Source organism: Anomaloglossus baeobatrachus, chromosome 9 (assembly GCF_048569485.1).
Source record: "Anomaloglossus baeobatrachus isolate aAnoBae1 chromosome 9, aAnoBae1.hap1, whole genome shotgun sequence".
In the NCBI taxonomy this organism is placed as follows: Eukaryota; Metazoa; Chordata; class Amphibia; order Anura; family Aromobatidae; genus Anomaloglossus; species Anomaloglossus baeobatrachus.
The window spans coordinates 142,974,217-142,994,367 of NC_134361.1; the positions used below are offsets into that span (position 1 = coordinate 142,974,217).

The 20,151-nt window shown below is 50.0% G+C and overlaps 1 protein-coding gene across 1 annotated transcript in view; it reads left to right on the forward strand.

Moving 5' to 3' along the window:
- The window catches only part of LOC142251846 (transforming growth factor beta activator LRRC32-like), a 142,881-nt gene that overhangs the window by 114,194 nt on the left and 8,536 nt on the right, over nucleotides 1–20,151 (forward strand). The gene's annotated exons all lie outside the window — the stretch shown is intronic.

The window sequence follows — 20,151 nt, forward strand, 5'->3', positions numbered from 1 at the left end:
TTTGACAGTTTACTCTATGTTTTATCACAAAAGTTTCCCCTGTGCTCCTCCAGGAAAAGGACTTAACACCTTCTGTGATGATTTGACAACACAGTCATTTTGGTGCCAGACATGGGTAACTCCCCCAAACACTCGGGTTTACAGCCCTGGATATAACTTTTTCCCATGCAACATTATTCGGTGCTACCATATTCCCCAAGCACTTGTTCTTCCTTTAGATAATGACGGGTTTGTGAGGTAGAATATCTGATAAAACAGGGTCTCTCTTCAATACAAACCAATATTTTTCTAACAATTTCTGAATGAGTACCCTAGGTTGACAAAAAGAGGTCACCAGACTCCACTTTGTCAGTTCCAATCTTTTTTTCTTCTTTTCCTTCTCATCCTCTGTGGTGATGTAGTCCTGTGTGTGATCACGTGATTCTGGACTGATTGCACTGCAGTAGCGGCGGTAGAGAGAGGGCAGCGGAAATGCGGAAATCTTTCCACAGGAATAATTCAGCCCAACACTGGGCTTGTGTGGGGAAGCACAACCCATCAAGGTGAGCAGTGGATTAAGATTTTTTTGGCATCATTTATCTCGTAGATGCTCCTCATTGCGCTCCCCTCTTATTTTTGTTTTTCACTGTCACCATCCAGGAAGGGTCAATAATGTGCTGAGGCTCCTCCTTCTGATCAGTCGACAGAAACAACCACGACAGTACATCAGCCTTGGCGTTCTTCTCAGCAGGGTGGAAATGCAGAATGAAGTTGGAAAGGGTGAAGAACAGTGACCATTGGGCTTGGTGTAGGCTCAACGTTTGAGCCAACTGGAGATAAGCCAGGTTCTTGTGGTCGATGAAGATGATAACTGGATGCACCCCTCTCTCCGGAAGATATCACCACTTTTTGAAAGCCAATTTGATCACCAGCAGTTCTCGGTTGACAATCGAGTCATTTTGTTCTGTGGGAGAGAAGGCCCTGTAAAAGAATCTGCAAGTTACAGTCTTACCTGTACCCGACTTCTGTATTAGGACCGCATTGGCACCAGAGGATGAAGCATTCACCTCCAGGATAAACTGCTTGCTAGTCTCTGGTCTATGCAGTGTTGGGGCTGCAGAGAAGGCCTGCTTGAGGGAGGAAAGATGTTTTCTGCTTCTGGGGTCCAGAATCGCCACTTTGCGGGTCAAGGCAGAGATGGGAATGACCAGGAACAAGAACTGCAAGATAAATTGCATATAATAATTAGCGGAGCTGAGGAACCACTGGATCGCTTTCAGACTGTTGGGATGGGGCCACTTCAATACTGTTGACAGCTTCTCTGGATCCATTGTCAGACCGGTATCCAAGATGATGTAGCCCAGGAAAGGCAGGAATGACTGGTCAAAAAGGCACTTCTCATATTTGGTGGATAGATGGTTCTCCATTAACCACTGTAGCACCTGATGAACATTACTCCTGTGCGTATTTAGGTCTGGTGAGAATACGTGTATATCATCCAGGTATACCACCACACATGTATACAGCAGATCTTGGAATATATCATTGAAAAATTCCTGGAAGACCGCCGGGGCATTGCTAAGCCCAAATGGCATCACCTGATATTCATAGTGGCCATCACGGGTGGTGTTGAAGACTGTTTTCCATTCGTCACCCGACCATAGCCAGATTGTATGCACCATGAAGGTAGAGCTTGGGGAATATCCTGAAACCTTGAAGTCGGTAGCTGGTACTTGTTCTTGACCGTGATTTGGTTGAGTCCTCTGTAGTCGATAGATGGCCGAAGTGACCCATCCTTTTTCTTGACAAAGAAGAAACTGGCTCTGGCCTGGGAGGAAGAATTTTGAATAAAACCTCTTGCCAGATTCTCCTTTATGTACTCCAACATAGCTTGGCTCTCAGCCTGAGATAGAGGGTAAATACGACTGCGGAGAGTAGACCTCCCAGGGAGTAGGTCAATAGGGCAGTCATACTTTGTTGTGCGGCAGATTCTCTGCCTTTTTCTTGTCAAAGACTTCCGCATAGGCCCAGTAGGCAGACGGCAGACCCAAGAGGTTAAATGGTCTCACAGGCAGCCGAGCAGGTTGCAACGGAAACAAGACAGCTTTCATGGCAGGAGTGACCCCACCTGAGCACATCTCCGGATCTCCAGTCCAGAACTGGTTTATGCTTCTGAAGCCATGGCAGGCCAAGCAACAGCAGATGCAACAGTTTTGGTAAAATGTGGAAGGCGATTCTCTCTGTATGCAGCATCCCCACATGAAGCTCAACTTCTTCGGTGACGAACTGGATGTATTTGGCCAAAGGCTTCCCATCCACTGACAGCACTGTAATGGAAGTTTGCAGGTGAGGAACAAGAATCCGATATCGATCTACTACAGCTTGCTGTATGAAGTTCACGTCAGCACTAGAGTCCAGTAAGGCTGTTTCAGAGAATCGGTAGTCGCCACTGGCAATGGACACAGTCAAATATAGATGTGAAGAGGACTTGCTCTCACCTAGGGTAGCCTCCTCCTACTAACTCTAGACAGGGAAGTTTCCCAGCTTCTTGGGACAATAAAGGATCAGGTGAGTGAAACTTTCACAGTAGAAACACCCCTCAGTGGTGCGTCGGCCTTCACGGGGATGACTTGCTGGGTCACTGTGACTGGGTGACCTGAGAGGTATCTCCAGATCACTGTGTGCTGGGCCTTTTAAGAAAAGTGGTGTGGCCACACGCACTCCCTTTGGGCAGTATCAGGAGGCCTGCGAGGTGTACACAGGCTCTGGGAAACAGCAGCATGCACCAGGGACAGAGCAGCCACTGCAGGATGGCCAGGCAGGTGAGAGAAACAGCATCCCTGTCGGGGGAGGGGGGCTGGGCAGTGTGGGGATGCCAGTAAAGGCATTACATCTGTGTTTTGTTTACTTCTTTTTACTTACACAATTAGTAATGGGGGTCCCATAGACCCCTGCCCATTACTAACCCAGGGCTTGATGATGGATGTGATTTTTTGACAAATCAAAGCTGTCATGAACCCCTTATTTTACCCCGATAACAACAAAACAATCAAATTTGATTTTAGGTTTTAAACAGCAAATGTTTAGTCATTAATGTACCTGGTCAGTTGCTACATTGATGTTTTTGTTGACACTAAATTGTTAATTATGCAACACATGGGGTGGGATATGTTATACTACTGTAGAAGGGTTTTTTACACCACTGGAGTGGTGCTTCTAGTTAAGTTCCCTGAGCCTACTCTTAAGCCCGCTTTACACGCTGCAATGTATCTTACAATGTGTCGGCGAGGCCACGTCGTAAGTGACGCACATCCGGCATCGTAAGTTACATTGCAGTGTGTGACAGGTACATGTGATTGCGAACGTTTTACGTTCATCGCATACACATCGTACCTTTCTCTAGAACTGCACGTCAGATTGTTCATCGTACCCGGGTTAGCACACATCGCAGTGTGTGACACCCCGGGAACGATGAACAGATCTTACCTGCGTCCTGCGGCACCCGGCCCACAATGCGGAAGGAAGGAGGTGGGCGGGATGTTTACGTCCCGCTCAGCTCCGCCCCTCCGCTTCTATTGGCCGACTGCCGCGTGACGTCGATGTGACGCCGAACATCCCTCCCACTCCAGGAAGTGGACGTTCACCACACACATCGAGGTCGTATGGAAGGTAAGTACATGTGACGGGGGTTAATCGTTTGTGCGGCACGTTCAACAAATTGAACGCGGCCACACATACGATGTGGGCGTTGCAAATTGCATACGATATCGTATGCGAAATTGCAACGTGTAAAGCAGGCTTTATGCTCATCCTCCAGTGTCTTCATGTGTCTTATTGGTGCAGCTCCTGTTGTCTCCAGCCATTTTTGCCCTGTCAGCAGCTCCAGTGTTTCATGGAACGCGCCAGACGCCACTCTTCACTGCAACTCTATGAGAGCCTCGTTCTGGCCTCGTTCTGACTCTCATAGACTTGTTTTGAGCATTTATGATGTAACTACTGACGTCTGGCCCATCTGAAGGTGCGATCAAAAGATGTTGCCATGAGATCGGCGCGGTATCAATAAAAAGTGAAGACACTGGAGGATAAGTATAGCACAGGCAGCTTACATTTAAAGTACCACTCCAGTAGTGAGATAAAAAAAACAAAACGCTGTAGTGTCAGGGTGTAACAGGGTACTGTACTCCTATCTCTTTTGGTGCAGAACTCAACCCCCCGTGGTTCTGTGATCCTGACCTTTTGGTCCATGCTCCATCAGCATTCAAATCCTAACCACACCTCACACCACACCCTGTCCGGCACACCAGTGGGTGGTCTAGCTAAAACAGGGCCACCCGCATAGGGGTCAGACAGACTGGTGGGAGGGGCTGCGTCAGTGCAGTGGTAGCCCTCAGAGAGTAAAGAGCTGGAGGGAGTTGGAGCTCTCTGGCAGACGTTGGCTAGGTCGTGGACCGGAGGAGTCGGAGACCCGGTCGCAAGGTATTAAAAAGGGGTGCCAGACTTAGTTTTGGAGAAAGGTCGGCACCGGAAAATCTAGTAACCGAACCGGTACCGAGCACGGCGGGGTACTGGACCCTAGATCAGGGAGTAGCTTCACGCAGCCTGATAATTAACCTGTGGAGGATAGTCTCTTTATGAACTTTCCCCAAGAGCTCAGAGATCTGAGGCACATCAACACATTGAGGGGGATAGGGCTTTCCAGCTTATGCGGCCCACTGAAATCCCAAGTGTCAGCCATCGAGAGCACAGCTCCTCTATTTAATTATAGGTAGCGGGACCCAGACAGCTTCAGGCCAAGGGGTCCCTCAGAACATCTATATTCTAGTGCATGTGTGGCGCCCCTGACCTGATCAGGCACCACTGAGTACTGCACCCATGCGGGGTCAGTATAACACAGGTAATCCCAGAGGCTGACTAGGGTGTGGACACACAGGCACGAAGTAACCAGGAACACACACAGCTTAGAGGGGATCCTTTGGGCGGACCCAGGGAGGGGGCGTGGCCCTCACCTCCCAGCTAGTGGTGGGTGTGGGACTGGAGACAGGGAATTGTGCAGAGGCAGCCGAAGGAGCAGGAGGTGTAGAGCCGCGTCTGGAGGGCAGAGCACAGGAGCAGGGCCCTGCCAGACACTGTACCAGTCAGTGGCTGCTGGCGTGGGGAGAACGGCTACCCAGTGGTGCTGCCTGAAATCCCCCTAGTCAGTAGCAAGAGGTGGCAGAGTAAGGGGACCGCCGGTAGACCGAGCCCGCACGGGGTTACTGGTCCCCAGAGCAGCGGCCCATGCAGTTGGCCTGCCAAACCTGCTGGTGAGGGCACTTTATGCGCCTCACCAACCTACACAGAGTCCGCAGCTACAGCAGCAACGAGGGGGCCCATAAGTGACAGAAGACAAGCAGCCAGAATTACTTGCTCCACGCTGCCCGCAAACGGGCCAGAAAGGGGAGAACGGCGTATGCGACTTCCCTGGATGATCCCAGCAAGACTTCAAGTCGGGGTCACCTCAAAACAAGAAGGACTAGCAAGGCGAGTCAGCAGTCACCCCTACATCAGCTGAAGGGATACCTGGTTCCTCCTGGTTCATCATAGCATTGCCCGGGTTAAGTCACCCCTGCCATCTGAAAGTGAGTAAAAACCCTGAAATACTTTGCTGCTTGTGTGTGAGTGCTTCTGCGACCTGTGGTACTCACACTTATACTGGGCCCTGGGGCCAGCCTCACTCTCGGGAGGCTACAACATCTGACTGCATTTACCATCAGCCCTAGGCGCTCCCTAAACTGCAGTGGCGGTCACCACCTGACCGCAAATACCGAGAGTGGTGTCACGATCCCCATAGAAGTTAATCCGACCTACCCGTGGCCAGAAGATTCCCTGCACTGTGGCGTCCCCGAACAGGACCAGCACTCCTTGGGTGGCACAGCCTTTCTGCGTCACAAACAGGGGATAAGGACTAGACTTGTTAAGACAGGTGACCATGTGCCTTGGCGGTCCGTTCAAAAAATTTGAAGCGCCGCCATATTGCCACCACAGAAAGCACGCCAAGAAACAACAGCAGCCTGTGCTAGAAGAAGTAACGCCCACGAAGAGGTGTGGCTACCCAGAGAACCCCTGCAGCGCTCTGACCTTGCAAACGATGGGGGTGGATCTGACCTTACCTGGCAGAGATTTTCAGGGCTGGTGGAAAAAGAAGGTTCGAGTCTGCTGCAGGAAGTGAATCTGAGAGGTTGCAGAGAAGAGTTGGTGAGCAACGACACAGGAAGCATGGCGTCTGCACGTGGTGACCCAGACCAGGCTCCGCTGCCTGGTGGGACTGGGAGCTTGCCCAGTTCTGCGACCATCTGCAAGCAAGGGTGATGGAGCAAATAATGGAGGGACGCACCGAGCTCTGGGAGATGGCTACAGCGGTTCGATCCTATGAGAGGTGGACTGCGCGACAAGTGTTACACCGGGCGGTGACCACCCAGACCCCGATGCTGATGCCCTTGGGTGAGTCCCATGTTGCCCCTGCCCGTTCGAGTGCGCCAACCCCACTGGCGCAGTTACCGGAGGCGATCCCTGCTGCGATGCCCGCTGAGACCCCACCTTCGACCCCGATTGAGGTCCCTGTTGCGACGTCCGGTGCTGAAGTGTCCCATCCGGCCAGACCAGACCAGGCCGCAACAGAGACGTCCGGTCCGGACAGACCAGACCAGGCCGCAGCAATGCCACGCCCATCTGGAGAAGACCAGGCCACAGCCACGCCACGTCCGGCCAGACCAGACCAGATCGCAACGCCGTCTACCCCAGCCTGCACAGTGGAAGCAGCTACCGCGCCCCAGCCGCTGACTGAAGAACTGGGTCCTGCGTCCCCGCCGGGAGAAGACCCAGTGTTCCTGAGGCTCAAAGAGGAGCTGAGTGCCCACTACCCCAAAGACCTGGTGGACAAGTACATAGTCCCCAGGCGAATACCCGGACATGGAGTGGTCCCAGCAGCTGTCGTGGCTAGGAAGAGTCCACCACCCTGGCCCTCCAACGAACGGCAATCCCCAGCGCTGCTGCCGGAGTCACCGGAGGAGTGCTCAAGAGCACTAAGGGGGAGGAGGAGAGGCCTGGAGGCTGAAGAGCTGACCCCTGTACAGTCGAAGGAAGACGCAGCACCCTTTAAAATTGAGGGAGGCCCAGAGGCCGAGATGTTGCCCTACTCCCACTGGGAAGCAGTCCCAACACCCCCTGCTGAGGGAGAAGCGCTGGCCATCGTGATACCCAGCATGTATGTGACGTGGGAGCCCACAGACAGCAAGGTAGCAGTAAAGCAGAATCCAGCCAGCAGAGCACGCCACCGCACCAGAGCGAAATCACTCCTTGTGCAGCAGTCTCCAGACAAACAGAAGGGAGACATGACAGCCCGAGATCTGGAGGAAAAGTAGTCGCTCGGAAAAGCCTGGCACCAGGTTAGAGGTCCTCTCTACCGTGGAGTAGTGGAGGAGTTCAGCCTGAAGACTGGCTACGGCTTTATAGTGGCACTCGGCATAAAGGAAGGCATCTTCGTGAGCAGAAGAGATGTCCGGTCCCATTTGCCCAGAGGACACCCTGGCCGAGATTTGCATATGGGAGACCTGGTCAAGTTTACCAGACACCAAGGTGAACGCGGCTGGTATGCACTGGACATAGTGCCATGCCCTAGGAATCCCAGCTATAGCCCAGCAGCTTCCACCAAAGAACAAGACATAGGTACAGATAAAGACAAAGAAAAATAACAAGATAAAGACACAGATACAGCTAAAGACGAAGATACCACAAGCACTACAGAAGAAGACACAGAAACCTCCAGGTGTCAAAGCCCTACAGGCAAGAGCCCTGGTTGTGAAAGGAGAGAGTCCATGTAAAGAGTGCAGCAAAGTTGGAGTTACCAGTTTGGAGTTAAAGCAACGTTTGGAAAGTTCAAGATTATGTGCCCACATGAACTGATATGAGAAACCTTTGAAAGATTCTTTGCACCTGTTTTGTGCATTTATACTAAGGACCATAGGCTATGAACTGGCTATAGTCACAACCTCTCGCAGTGTATGGAAGTTAACCTTTTTGGTACCAACACCAGAGCACGCCTGTTTATGGGGCCTGGCTCGCCTACGACAAGGGATCATGCCTGTTTATGGGGCTTGGCTCTCCACCACAAAGAAGCAACAACCTGACCAAGAGAGCCACCTCTACATCCTGCCAGAAGTGGCCGAAGACGCGGCTAGACGGGAGAGGGGCTTGACTTCAACCACCAGCCCCAGGAGAGGAAGATTGGAGGAAAGGTCTGGGGAAACAGATGGCCCAGACCTGGTTGCTAAAAGGACCGGTGACCTGCCTCCTGAGAGGGTTTTGGGTGGGTAATGGATTGTGGGGGGAAGGTGGTGATGTATGGTACTTGGTATGTTTTATGATGCTTTTATGACGTTTTAATGTTTTAAATGTTTTGCACTTTAAATGTTTTGTCTTTACAGCCCAAGGACTTGCTGTTGATAACTAAGGGGGAATGTGGTGCCCCTGACCTGGTCAGGCATCACTGAGTACTGCACCCATGCTGGGTCAGTACAACACAGGTAATCCCAGAGGCTGACTAGGGTGTGGACACACAGACACGAAGTAAACAGGAACACACACAGCTTAGAAAGGAACCCTGGGCGGACCCAGGGAGGGGGCATGGCCCTCGCCTCCCAGCAAGTGGTGGGTGTGGGAATGGAGACAGGGAGTTGTGCAGAGGCAGCCGAAGGAGGAGGAGGTGTAGAGCCGCGTCTGGAGGGCAGAGCACAGGAGCAGGCCCTGCCAGACACTGTACCAGTCAGTGGCTGCTGGCAGAAGAGAACGGCTACCCAGTGGTGCTGCCTAAAATCCACCTAGTCAGTAGCAAGAGGTGGCAGAGTAAGAGGACCGCCGGTAGACCAAGCCCGCACGGGGTTACAGGTCCCTAGAGCAGGGGCTTATTCAGTTGGCTTGCCAAACATGCTGGTGAGGGCACTTTATGCGCCTCACCAACCTACACAGAGTCCGCAGCTACAGCAGCAACAAGGGGGCCCATAAGAGACAGAAGGCAAGCAGCCAGAATTACTTGGACCACGCTGCCCGCAAACGGGCCAGAAAGGGGAGAACGGCATATGCGATTTCCCTGGGTGATTCCAGCAAGACTTCAAGTCGGGGTCACCTCAAAACAAGAAGGGCTAGGAAGGCGAGTCAGCAGTTACCCCTACATCAGCCGAAGGGATACCTGGTTCCTCCTGGTTCATCATAGCATTGCCCGGGTTAACTCACCCCTGCCAACAGAAAGTGAGTAAAAACCCTGAAAGACATTGCTGCCTGTGTGTGAGTTCTTCTGCGACCTGTGGTACTACACACTTACACTGGGCCCTGGGGCCAGCCTCACTTTCGGGAGGCCACAACATCTGACTGTATTTACCATCAGCCCCAGGCGCTCCCCTAAACTGCAGTGGCGGTCACCCCCTGACCGCAAATACCGAGAGTGGTGTCACGATCCCCATAGAAGTTAATCCGACCTACCCGTGGCAGCACACATGAAGGCAGGTTACAGACCATCAGCAATACCAACGGGTGCAGACTCCCGGACGAGCTCCCCTGAAGTGGCAGCGGCACCCAGAGACTTGGTTTACTACTGTGTGAGAGTCTGCTTTATGGTCGCATCAACACCAACGCGGCCTGAGTGAGTACGCTGCCTTCCCCTGCGTCCAACCTGCCCTACACTCCCTACACTCCACCATCCAGAGTCCCGGGGCCTCCCTTACCCGTGGAGGGAACGTCATCTGGCTGCCCTGCTCCATCTCCCCGGGTACTCCCATTGGCAGCGGCAGTACTCCCCTTACCGCGAACCACAGGTGGCATCACAAACATTAATCCCCTGTAAATAGCCCCCTTTCATTTTCGGGTGACCCCGAGCCCCCGGGTCTGATGACCCTCGAGCTACGGCAACCCCGGATCCAAGCAATCTGACTGCTGCAGGGGTGGTACAGTAGTGGTGCTTTAAAGTTCATTATTTTGATAAGTTAATTTTTCCATTACTTTTTTTTCAGCTATTTCAAATGTTAAATTGTGCAAAAACTTAATAGAAAAAAAAATAATTATCTTCACAAAAGCAAACAGTGACTATCTTCTCTCTCCTGATACATCCACACATTTCCTTCCTTTAGCAAATGGCCATAAATAGAAGAGAAGAGTCCAACATGCAAAAGAAAAAATGATCTTCTCTAATGCTACAGCAAAGCCATTGAGATGTGGTTTATGGATTATCCACATTGCTCTGACAATCCTAAATTGGGAAATAGCTGGCACTGATCCTACCAAAGCGTGCGTCCAGGTATGTATTCTCACACGACTAAAGACAATGATGGTATTAGATGAAGCACTACCTATTTGACAATTAATGATGGACCAAAACATTGAAAAAAAAGTCATGTTAACGCAGAGTCTTCCAAAACTTCTTTTATCTGATACGAGACATTGCATTGAACCTAAATATATGTAAGGAGGGTGCGATGTCACTTCTGTAAAATTGACCTGGCTGCTGCACTCACCAGGGATGTTACTTTGATATTCCATATTCTACAATTATGTAGCAATGTTATGTTTGCCAGGCAAAGGGAGATCACGCCACTGACGTGTTTTATTTGCAGTTACTGTGCCCTAGAAATTGAAGATGAATGCTATTTGTATCTGGACAGAGAAGGCAGATAAGGAAGGTCTCAGGTTTGGCGGTGATGTATGGGGCTGTAGGATGGTGCCGCAGGGAGATGCCCACTTAGGAGACAACTTTGGGCTGTCAGAGTGATGTTGACCAGATGTGTTGTCCTAAAATGTGTTGCTCTTAGTTATTAATGACTATGGGCAGTGTACTATAAACTGTAGCTGCTAAGCATGTTACTGCTGCAATTTGTGGTGTTATTGTACCGCCCCGGGGCTCGGCCGGCTTCCGAGCCGCTCGGATCCGTGCTAGTTGGTGGGTGGCTCAAGCTCTTCACGGACCCGGGGGTCACGTCGCTCTGAAAGGGGGAATGGCGCTACACGTAGGGACATGGTAGGGAGATCCACGGCCAGAGCCGCGGTGGTTTGTAGGGGATTTAAGTTTGTGACGCCACCCATGGGTTGTGGTGAATGGATGGACACCACCACTGCCGTTGACTAGGCTCCCGTGGACGGTGTTGTGCAGCTTGGTGTTGGTAGGGGGATGATGGCCCCGGAAGCCCGAGGGAGGTGCTGAGGCGAGGGGATGGATGCGTGCTGGGGTGTAGGTGCGGTGCGGCGCAGTGCGCGGCCCGAAGGCACTGGTGTACTGACTATGATAATCACGCTGGAGTCTCTGGTAAACCAAAGAAGATGGTGAACGGTGCCCGCAGCCGGCTGCAGTTTTCCCCTTTTCAGGTTGGTGGTTTCCGCCTTTCTCATGAACCTCACTAGTGTAGAAATCACGACTCCTATGCCTGAGCAACGGTAGTCTGCTCCCCGGTTTGATATGTGTCGGGAGAGGCCTCTTTGCCCGCAGATGCTGGCCCCTCGGGTCTCTATGCCTGGGCGGTGGCTTTACCCCTATGGTTGGGCTGTTGTCTTCAGTCGGGTCTTATGTGGGAAAGGTCCTAAAGTCCAGTCCTCAATCAGTTGATTTTACTCAGCCCAGTTATTTCTGGGCCTCGTACTGGGTCTGAGTACCCCTCCTGGTGCTCCGGTTTCCAATCGGTTCCCCGGTTCAGTCCCGGAAGGCCACCACCCGTCCCCGGTCCCTACGGTTCCACCGGCTATAATCCCAGCTCCTGCAGATGGCCCCAACCGTCTGCCTCCTTGCCAGAGGTGACTGGGCTCCAACCCAGACACCTGGTGTAGACTTTGGCAGGTGTTTGACCTGAGCACAGGTCTGCCCTTGAACTTGACTGCACTTCACTCCACTGTCAAGACTAATCTACTGTTTTCCCGCCTCTGGGACTGTGAACTCCTCGGTGGGTGGAGCCAACTGTCTGGCTCCCCACCCCCCTGGTGTGAACATAAAACCCGAAGGGAGGTGACAAAGGTTTTGTAGTTTGGCTGCTTTCACCTTACTAAGGGGTGGGGGAAGGGGGGGGGGGGACTACCTGGGGCGACCTGGCTAGTCCAGGGTGTCACATTATGGTACTACAGTAGAGCTGCCCCAAAGAACCGCAACCATTTTGTAAAAGTGGCACCTTTCATATAAAATATATTTTTTCACCTTTAATTAACAGTGATCTACTAAGAGTCTATTAAATGAAGTGTCTATTATGTAGATACAGACAATTAGGGGGACTCCTCTCAGGCTGCTATCTGGCAATAGTTTTTCAAAAATGCTCTAAACACTAATCAAACAAATATTCTTATTGAGTAAAGACAACTCCTGTAATAGTTGTACTTTTTGTAATATTAAATGGCAAGGCTGGCTTATAGGGAAGCATCCCAAACAACTTGAGGAATCTGGGGGTCCTTCATCACCCACCCTCTTTACTCAGGGTTACTATTCCAATCAAGTTGTTTTAAACTTGCGAACTAGTTCAGCAAAGACAATGAAGGCATGTATGTTAGTAATCTATACAATAATCATACTTGTCCCTTTCTCCATTAAAATATAAGGGAGCCCTGGCTTGGCTGTTTTCTACCTCTTCAGTATGTCGGTGTAATAGTGGGATGCAGGTCCCCTCTAAATGTTTTGATCTGGATTCCCCACCAACATTAGTTTGGCCTTGTTGAAGGGTTTGTATGTTGAATGGTAAAATATATTAGAAAACACCTGCATTGTTTATGGCCACCCAACATAGCTATAGTAAGCATGATTGGATTTGTTGGGCATACTTTATTTTTTGCTATAGAGATCTCTACATGGAATTATGCAAATCGCAGTATCTGTAAACAAGATAACGATATGCAAATGATGAAAAAATGGAAACAATTTTTTTCCAAACATACTGTATTGTTTCAAATATGACCGCTATGTATACAAATTCCCACACTTGCAATTGTCAAACAACGCTGTCCCAGATGTCAGACCAGTTTGTGGGCACTGCAGGACATGGTGGCACGTTTAGGTCATGCTGACTGCTCAGAGTAGCATACATAACATGCGGCCTGGAGTTCTCATCTTGACTAGAGTTGAGCGCGGTTCGCGGTTCGTGGTTCTCCAGTTCGAGGTTCGAGTGATTTTGGGGGCTGTTCTAGATCGAACTAGAACTCGAGCTTTTTGCTAAAGCTCGATAGTTCTAGTTACGTTCGAGAACGGTTCTAACAGCAAAAAGCCAAGCTAATTACTAGCTGGCTTTCCGCTGTAATAGTGTAAAGCGGGCTTTACACGAGGCGATAGATTGTGCGATATGTCGTCAGGGTCGCGGTTTTCGTGACGCACATCCGGCATACCGCACGACGTCGTCTCATGTGACACCTCCTAGAGACGCAGTAACGCTCACAAATCGTGAGTCGTGTACTCGTCGCTAGGTTTCATAAAATTGTTTAATTAAAATGGCAGAGGTTGTTCATCGTTGACGTGGCATCACACGTTGCTCCGTGTGACACCATGGGAACGATGAACAACAGCTTTACCTGCCTCCCGCGGCACCCGACGGCTTAACAGAAGGAAGGAGGTGGGCGGGATGTTTACAAGCCGCTCATCTCCGCCCCTCCGCTTCTATTGGCCGGCTGCCGTGTGACGTCACTGTGACGCCGAACGTCCCGCCCACTTCAGGAAGTGGACGTTTGTCGCCCACAGCGAGGTCGTCCGGAAGGTAAGTATGTGTGACGGGGGGTAAACGAGTTTGTGCGCCATGGGTAACTAATTGCCCGTGATGCAAAAACGACGGGGGCAGGTACGATCGATTGTGCTATCGCACAATCTATCGTCTCGTGTAAAGCAGGCTTTAGTCACTCTGTTACTCACACTATTATGAAATTTCAGCGTATAGTGTGCGGGAACAGCGCATTCAGATCACTGCTGCTGGGATAATGGCGATCGACATTTTTTTTTTTTCCTTGTCTTCCTTCCCTAAGCATGCGCGTGTAGTGGGGCGGACCAGCTTGTCAGCCAATCCCAGACACACACACAGCTAAGTGGACTTTTAGCCAGAGAAGCAACGGCATGTGTGATAGGATGTCCATGTCACATGTCCCTGCATTAAAAAAACGGGTATCTGCCCGTCTGGACGCCATTATCTCTTCTGCGTCTGGGTGTCAGTCACCGCTGGCGTAGCTCCTGTCTCCGATACTGCTGTGTACGCTCTACACACAGCGCTATACAGAAAAGGGATAGAAGTTTCTATTAGCCCTTGTAAGAGCTAATAACAGCAGGCTCAGAGCCATAGGTGACAGTCAGGTCCGTGGAAACAAATTTTAACAGCTACAGAAGATAACAGCGTCTGTGTAGCTAAGCTCAGGGACTTCCTCGCTGCATTTCCCCATTAGGAGGGATAGAAAGTGAGGCTTCCTTTCCTGTACACTGACCCACAACCCTGCCACTGTACCCTCCTGCCCTTTGCACACTCAAACTCATTGTTACTAAGCCATTATACTAGCAAACACTGAGTAAACTTAGTGGCATCCTAAAAGTGGCTGTTGGACTTCCATTATTGTCCCACTGGTGCAAAGCTATTTGCAGCACCACTGCATTGCACAGTCAAACTCATTGTTACTAAGCCATTATACTAGCAAACACTGAGGAAACTTAGTGGCATCCTAAAAGTGGCTGTTGGACTTCCATTATTGTCCCACTGGTGCAAAACTATTTGCAGCACCACTGCATTGCACACTCAAACTCATTGTTACTAAGCCATTATACTAGCAAACACTGAGTAAACTTAGTGGCATCCTAAAAGTGGCTGTTGGACTTCCATTATTGTCCCACTGGTGCAAAGCTATTTGCAGCACCACTGCATTGCACACTCAAGCTCATTGTTACTAAGCCATTATACTAGCAAACGCTGAGTAAACTTAGTGGCTTCCTAAAAGTGGCTGTTGGACTTCCATTATTGTCCCACTGGTGCAAAGCTATTTGCAGCACCACTGCATTCCACACTCAAACTCATTGTTACTAAGCCATTATACTAGCAAACGCTGAGTAAACTTAGTGGCATCCTAAAAGTAGCTGTTGGACTTCCATTATTGTCCCACTGGTGCAAAGCTATTTGCAGCACCACTGCATTGCACACTCAAACTCATTGTTACTAAGCCATTCTAATAGCAAACTATGCTGCCAGTTTAAGGGCCGTAGTTGCATTGTCAGGGATAGTTATTGTTGTTTATTCTGCTGTTAATAAAGATAGACCACCGCTGCAATCTACACAACCTCTCAATTTTTACTACCACATTTTAAGTGCACAATCTTGTCGCAATCAAAATGAGTGGCAAAATGACAGATGCTGGTGGAAAGGGGAAGAGGCGTGTTGGAAAAGGAAAAAAGGGTTTGTCCGTGGGGAAGGTGGCAAAGCTCCATTAACATCTGCTGAAGATAGACCATCTTCCAGCAAAAGTAAGATGTCTACTACTTACCGTGGACAATCCGATGTGCTCCCTTTTTTACGGACATGAACAACTGGAACAAAGGTAGATGATGGCCAAAAAAAGAAAATGCTTGAATGGATCTCAAGTGGTCCAACAAAAGTGCCCTCTCCGCCACCTCAACTACCGCATTCAAAAAACACCAGTCCTTTGAATTTTCATCCCAATCACACTTGCTTTCTCCCAGCTCTGAAGTCTCCATCTGCCCTGCACAGTATGGTGGAACTGAGATGGCTGAGTCTGCAGAGCTGTTCAGTCACACTATAGCCTGGGAATCAGAGGTGTGCTTCCAAGGTACTGTGAGTACAGACCAGGAAATGGTCTGCAGTGATGCCCAAACCTTTGTGACTCTGAATCAGGCCGTGAGGACCAAGTTTCCGAGCATAATGTTGACCCTTATTCACAAACTGTAACACCTGTTGTTATAGACAATGAGGAACATACTGATGATGATGAGACACAGATACCAGATTGAGATGACAACTTAAATATTCGGTCAGGGAAAGAAGAGGCTCGGTCTGAGGGTGAGGGGAGTGCAAACACAACAATTGATGAGGAAGTTCTAGATCCCACCAACTGTCAACCCACAGTCAGGCACTCGAGGAGGTCAACAGAGGCGGTGGAGGAGGATGCAACTGACGACGAAGTTACCTTGCGCCTTCCTGGACAGAGTCGGAGTACTGGTAGCACGTCTACAACTGCATCCTCAGCCACCACTGTGCCTCTGAGCACTAGTCGGAGTGGATCAGAAGGTCGCATGCCCTCTAAGCCTTGCCTAGCTTGGTCCTTTTTTGACATAGCAAAAGATCGCCCAAATTATGTGATCTGTAAAATTTGTCGTGATTCTGTTAGTAGAGGGCAAAACCTCAGCAGTTTGACAACTTTTTCCATGAATCATCACATGAATAAATATCATATGTCCCAGTGGGAAGCTCACCGTGCTGCAATGCGGCCTAGCGGAGCGAACTATCCACCACCTGCCTCTTCCAGTGCATTTGCGCGCTCTTCATCATCTAGGACTGTGGGGACAGCTGTCACACCTGGTTTTCCACGCACAACTTCCACCACTGTAACCGCAACAGGCAGTTTGCTTGGTAGGTCGTCAGTTGGTTTGGAAGGGGAAACAAGTGCGTGTGTACAGCTCTCTCAGACATCGATAGCACCAACGTTGGATGAAGGCAACATCATGTCTACGCCTGCACTTTCCTCACAAACCTGCATTTTTCCAGGGACACCCTACTCAACACCGTCTACACACAGCAGCCAGATCTCTGTCCCTCAGATGTGGACAAATAAAAGACCATTTCCTGCGACCCATGACAAAGATAAGAGGTTGACTTTATCCCTCTTTAAGCTCTTGGCTACCGAAATGCTGCCTTTCCGCCTGGTGGACACACAGGATTTTAGAGACCTTATGTCTGTCGCTGTGCCCCAGTACCAGATGCCCAGTCGCCACTACTTCTCTAAGAAAGGTGTGCCTGCGCTACACCAGCATGTCACACACAACATCACCGCTTCCTTGAGAAACTCTGTGTGTGAACGGGTGCATTTCACCACCGATACTTGGACCAGTAAGCATGGACAGGGACGTTACATGTCGCTGACAGGGCACTGGGTAACTATGGTGATAGATGGTGAAAGGTCTGCTGCACAAGTCCTGCCGTCCCCACGACTTGTGTGTCAATCCTCTGTCTGTCCAAGTTCCGCCACTGTTTCTGCCTCCTCCAGCTCGTCTGGGTCCTCCACCTCCGCCCCAAGCCTGCCTGGTCAGGCCACCAGCGTTCTAACTACGCAGAAGGAATCACGCACCCCTCATTACTATGCTGGCAGCAGAGCGCAACGGCATCAGGCGGTCTTTAGCTTGAAATGTCTTGGAAATAAATAAGAGTCACACAGCGGCTGAGTTGTGGGCAGCTCTGGAGGCTGAGTTTGGTAAATGGTTGTCTCCACTCAACCTGCAGCCTGGTAAGGCCGTGTGCGACAATGCTGCAAACCTGGGTGCGGCCCTTCGCCTGGGCAAGGTGACACACGTGCCTTGTATGGCTCACGTGTTGAACCTTGTTGTCCAGCAATTTTTAACACACTATCCCGGCCTAGATGGCCTTCTGACCAGGGCACGAAAACTGTCTGCTCACTTCCGCCATTCAACCACCACTGCTGAGCAACTTGCATCTCTCCAGAAGTCTTTCGGCCTGCCGGTTCATCGCCTGAAATGCGGTGTGCCGACACGCTGGAATTGTGGCAGCACCGTCGAGCCCTGGTGCAATACGTCATGACGTATAGCCTGGGCCAACGAGATGCAGAGGTGGGGCAGATCACCCTGATGGAGTGGTCTCAGATCAAGGACCTATGCACCCTTCTGCACAGTTTCGACATGGCGACGAATATGTTTAGCGCTGACAATGCAATTATCAGCATGACAATTCCAGTCATTTACATGCTGGAGCACACGTTAAACACTATTCGGTGTCAGGGGGTGGAACAACAGGAAGGGGAGGAACTACAGGAGGATTCATATGCGCAAGAGACAACAACATCACCAAGGTCCAGACGTTCATCATCACCAACGCGGCAGGCATGGGACCATGGGGGACAGGGTTCAACAAGGGCGCATGGTAGCAGACGAAATGTTGAGGAAGGTGCAGGAGAACATGAAGAAATGGAGGACGAACTGTCCATGGACATGGAAGACTCAGCGGATGAGGGAGACTTTGGTCAAATTTCAGTTGAAAGAGGTTGGGGGGAGATGTCAGAGGAAGAAAGAACGGTTAGCACCTCTATGCCACAAACACAGCGTGGACTTGGTCCGCATGGCTGTGCAAGACACATGAGCGCCTTCTTGCTGCACTACCTCCAACATGACCCTCGTATTGTCAAAATTAGAAGTGATGATGACTACTGGCTTGCCACACTATTAGATCCCCGGTACAAGTCCAAATTTTGTGACATAATTCCAGCCATAGAAAGGGACGGACATATGCAGGAGTATCAGCAAAAGCTGTTACTTGATCTTCGCTCGGCTTTTCCACCAAACAACCCTGGTGCAGGGAGTGAATCTCCCAGTTGTAACTTGACAAACATGGGACGGTCTCGTCATCTTCAACAGTCTACCCGTACCACCAGCATCGTATCTGTTGCTGGTAACAGCAATTTTATTGAATCTTTTCATAATTTTTTTAGACCATCCTTTGCAAGGCCACCAGAGACAACAAGTCTGACACATAGTCAACGGCTGGAGAGGATGATACAGGAGTATCTCCAAATGAACATCGATGCCATGACTTTGCAACTGGAGTCTTGCTCATTTTGGGCTTCAAATCTTGAAAAATGGCCTGAGCTCTCCACTTACGCCTTGGAGATCTTGTCGTGTCCAGCTGCCAGCATTGTCTCTGAATGTGTCTTCAGTGCTGCTGGGTGTGTGCTGACAGATAAGCGCACGCGTCTGTCCAGTGACAATGTGGACAGAGTCATGGATCCACAAGGAATTTACTACCCCTGTGTCATCTTGGGGAGAGTAAATGCTTGTGGATTTGGAATGTGCTTGATGCAAATCTACCTGTGAAGTGTACAACTGGGGCACAAGTGCTGCCACTGAATGGGTGGGTGTGTGTTTGGCCCAATTTTTGGAAAAAAGGGAGACTCCGCTTGGAGTAACCCTTGCTTACAGTGTTTTTAAAAATGATCCAAGATGAACAATTCATGGTTCAGCAAATACTTTGCTACCTACCTCGGGGTCATCCTGGGAACGGTTAAGGATGGCGTAATTTTGGATGTTCTTGATGCAAATCTACCTGTCAAGTGTACAACTGGGGCACAAGTGCTGCCACTGAAGGGGTGGGTGTCTGTGTGGCCCAATTTTTGGAAAAAAGGGAGACTCCGCTTGGAGTAACCTTGCGGTGTTTTACATGATTTTAGAAGGGCATGCCATGCCTATATCTGTGTCTCCTCCTCTTTTTCTTTGTCCAGCCCTTTTGTTTTCACATGAGTATATGTCTTTGTCACTTTCCCATGTGTTTGTGTTGTGTTATGAGTTGTTTGTCACCTTTTGGACACTTTTGAGGGTGTTTTCTAGGTGTTTTTATGTGTTTGTGATTGCCTCCCATTGTTTCCTATGCAGTTCGAGTGGTTCGCTGAACCGGTTCGCCGAACCGAACTCGAACGAGAACTCCGTTCGGCGAACCGAACTTGAGCCAAACCGCGACCGGTTCGCTCATCTCTAATCTTGACATATAACTCTTGGGACACTTTTATGTTCCCTCATTAAGGCGTCCACATGGCCTTACCCACATGATTTTTAGACCGATCTCTGGACATAATTGCATTGAAAAACAAAAGCGAACTCATTGCTGAAGAGGATAGACCTCCATTCAAGCTCTGCACTATGATAGCCTTTGACAGCAGTGGGGTATAGTCACAACACCTGGAGCTGGACATCTGGCTCATAGCCCAATGTCATGCAAATGTCTTCTGTTGGTTTATAATAATAACGAATAACGTTTGGAACACCATTCTAAGTCTGAACTGGGTGCAAAAACCTTAAAACACGTCACTGTATAGAGAGAAGGACTGCACACCAGCGACAGTGCAAGGGGAATACATGTAAAGCAGAAACTGCTGTATGGATACTGGCATGAAAAATACAATAGCTATATTTGAGAATGAAAATAT